This window comes from Opisthorchis viverrini (assembly GCF_000715545.1).
Source record: "Opisthorchis viverrini unplaced genomic scaffold opera_v5_438, whole genome shotgun sequence".
In the NCBI taxonomy this organism is placed as follows: Eukaryota; Metazoa; Platyhelminthes; class Trematoda; order Opisthorchiida; family Opisthorchiidae; genus Opisthorchis; species Opisthorchis viverrini.
Genome location: NW_008752091.1, coordinates 56814 through 60620, shown reverse-complemented (window position 1 = coordinate 60620; position 3807 = coordinate 56814).

Here is a 3807-nt window from a genome sequence, read left to right as displayed (position 1 = left end):
GTGAGTGAGTCTCGAGAAAGTGAGGTCCGTCGCACCCTGTTTATTGTGTCTACTTACCCCCCAACTGACTGAAATCCTGAATCTGCCAAGGACGATTTCTATAAGGCGCAGCGGGCTAAAACTTCAGGTATCATTGCGGTTGCTGGTGAAATGAACATCCAAGTGGGTAGCCTAAGAGCTGCTGAGGCCCGATTGGATGACCGTCTTAGATTGGACATGAGACGCACAGAAAACGAGGATCGCTTACTGCAGATGTGTGCCAATCAAAGACTGTTCCTCTGCAGTGCGAATTCGCGGAATAGTGAAAATAGCCTAACAACGTGGTGCCCACCAACAAACCAGCCGCAAGTCCCATATCGTCATCTATCGCTGACGAGGGTCGATCACCGCCTGCCGCTCCTTCTAAAGTACCAGCAGGGATTCTGATCCCTATATTCACCTAAATCTGAACGTGTGGCAGTGTATGCTGAGCCCCCCAAAAGTTTTCCTACAACAGGTGATGCCGGCAAGGGTGTTCACTCTCTCTCGATTCTTGTTCAACTTTCGCATTGAAGAAATAGTGGGGCGAAAGCTGGAAGGTCCTAAAAATCCCGGTGCTCTAATTGTTGCTGGTGAGAGCCTTCTAGATCTGAAGTAGGCAGACGACATCACCCTAATCTTTGAGGACCGAAGCGAAGCACAAACCCTGTTGAATAGACTGAGCACCATCATACCATCTTTTTACGCGCACCTTGCACCTTCAAAGTGCAAATTCATGCTTGAGAACTGACTACAATGGCTCGGCCATGTGCTGCGTATGCCGAAACACCGTGTATTGAGGCGAATGCTGTTCTCCATTCCTCCTTCGGAATGGTGCAATCTGCGAGGTGGACAACGAATGAGTTGGCAAAAACGTGTGAAATGGATTGCGAAATGGGTGTTGTAGTGTTGTACGCCTTTTGGGATGGGGTCCCCGGGACCCCGCCTGCGCTTGGCTGGTGACACTGCAAGAAATGACGGCTGGTCGATGTCAGCTGTATTCAGCTGTCAGTTGTACGCCTTTTGGGATGGGGTCCCCGGGACCCCGCCTGCGCTTGGCTGGTGACACTGCAAGAAATGACGGCTGGTCGATGTCAGCTGTATTCATGCTGTCAGTTTCTTTTCAGATTGTCTTATTGAGCGCTTGGTGGAGAAATGACTCCATCTAAGGATTGGGGTGGGAGTGGAAATAACATATGAGGTAATCATTTGCTTGCATCCAGGTGGGCAGCCAGAGGTACAAACTCCTGTTGGTACAGCTAGTGCGTCTTAGAAACATAGACTGAGAGCAAGCCCAGCGCAGTGTGACAGTCAATGCAACGCACACTCCATGTCAACGTAAATGGGAGTGACAGCCGAACGCAGTCTGAGGTGGCAGTGAATGCCGAAAGAAGTCGTGTCGGATGACCACACAGCTGCACGTTATCAAGAACTACGCATGAGATATATTGGGGACGTCACGTGGTTGGATTATGGTGCTTCAGCGGTTTGTAGTAAGTGCCACTCTTTATCACTGTGCCACTCCGCCTCGCAGTTCGTCATTATGCGCATCCGGTGGGTGGTGGAAGTCGTTGCGGTCCGGTCACAAACGCTCCGCACGACACCTTCTTCATAGCCCATTCCTATCCCACTTTGTTCAATCGAATCTGGTGCAACAGTCGCGGCATTTGTGAAGTTTGCAAAGACACAGTCCGGACAAAAAGAAATAGAGCTAGAGCAATACAGCAGAAACACTAGAACGGAATGAATCTACTCAGGTATATTGTCATCTGTGGGTCGTTTTTGCTCACAGTCATCCCTCGGCCAGTCCAACTAAACTATGAGGATCCCGGTCTCTCGTGCTGTAGCTCCTTCCACTGTCCGGTCAACGACTCTCACGTTGGCCGGTAATATTCATTTTTATTAGACTACTTTGGATTTGTCAGTAGGTCATTTTTACCTCACCAGTTCTTCTGGAAGGGGTGTTGCAAAGCAAGGAAGCAGCAACAGGCCTGATAAACAGTCTAGCGCTCCACAACGGAGGCGACGCGAACACTTATAGAGTGGATCATAATAGTGCGGTAGGCATAAAATTACCAAGGCGGTTATTCGTTCCGCTTAGCAAACTGCCGATTCGACCCGCCTTGCGCACTCTGTTCACATGTTCTCTGCATTACTGTGCAAAACGCGGTCCACATTCTCCGTCGCTTATTTCGGCGCATCTATGTATCCCAGTAACTGAAGGCTCAAATATTTTGCATGATCTAAGGTGTTATAATGTTGCGATTAAAATGTATTCGCTTGGCAGTAGGCATTTTGGTTTATACAAGCATACCCATGGTCAGTATTGACCTGCTGGGTTGGTTTGGCTACGAAAACTATATTCCCGGGGTACGCCATGGGTTTTTATGACTGCACAGTTCACAGTAAAACGGTGGTCATTCGGCAGAATCCTATTAGGTTTCTGACGTGCTAACATCACTTAGTTGCAGGTATCAGTGATATTCTGAGGTCAAACTTTCGTACAACGCAGTACTTAGCAGTGGATTTAAACAGGCTTCAGTCTGAATGTCTGAAATGCGGTGCATAGTCAGCAGCTTGAAAACCATACTCTAATTCCCCAAACAGAACTGACCGTCATTTCTATTAGCTAATTCCAAAAGGACCAAGCCCAATCATAAAGCAGAGATTTGGTCTGTTTCGGGTCCCTTCGTACGCAGGGATCGCACAACAAACCGTGTTTTTTAAACCCGCAATTGTGAATGGCGTAAGCACCAAGAGGAATCAAGTGGCTCTACTCAAACCTGAAGAGCACGACTCCAGTACAACAGAAGCGTAGAAAACAACGACAGAGAAGAACAAGAAATGTGTACACCAAGAAGAAACAGTGAGTTTCGAGGAGGGGCTCAACATGAGATACAAGAGTAGGAGTATCCCATAATCCAGCTGAATGGGATAAAAGGTACAAGGTCCGTTCAAACAGTCCTAAAGAGATTTCTAAGATGCATCTAATGAACAATCTTTTCGTGCGTCTGAATCGTCAGGAGAGGCAATAATTTGACGGCGGGATTGGGAGTACGTTTATAGCTTTTTCGGTAGTCTTTTAATATTCGTCGCAGATGCACTCTGGTTAACTCAATGAGGTATGTTACCATTAACGGAAGCCCAATTTTTAGGCAACGTTAAGGCAAATACTTGCACATCGTTTCGGTAACCAAACAGAGCTAGAATTCATCACGACACTCATTGACAGCGCTTAAACGGCCATTTAACCATGATGGAAGAATCGCATAGGAGCTTAGAAAAGTTGAAACAATTGCCTCATATACTCTTAAAACCATACCCAGTAAAGTCGCTGAGAAAGAAGCGTGGCGGAAGCAGAGAAGTGGCCAACTCTTGACCTGGCAGGGAGGTAAGATGGAGATTACGAAACGTTTGAGTGCTGTCCGTGTGAATAGACTTCCAGAATGGGGACCGCGTGATCCCAACCGCGCCTTGTTGGAAACACTGCAAGATGTGTCTGCCAACCATTGTCAATATCGTTCTTGTTGTCAGTTCCTATCTAGATTTCCTGAATGAGTGTCTGGAGGTGTAGGCACCTTGGAATAATTGTAGTGTGCTAGCACCAAGTCCTTCCCCTCGTCCACCATTATTCTTTTCTTCACAATGAATTTTTCAAGCAAATTATGGTTGTACGGCAGTGAAGCATCAGTGTTGAACACTGATGTCATACTGTCGATACCGAAGATGACTGTTTTCATTCAGTTGGAAAAGTTTGGAACCGATTGGAAAGTCATCGTTCCAGAAGGA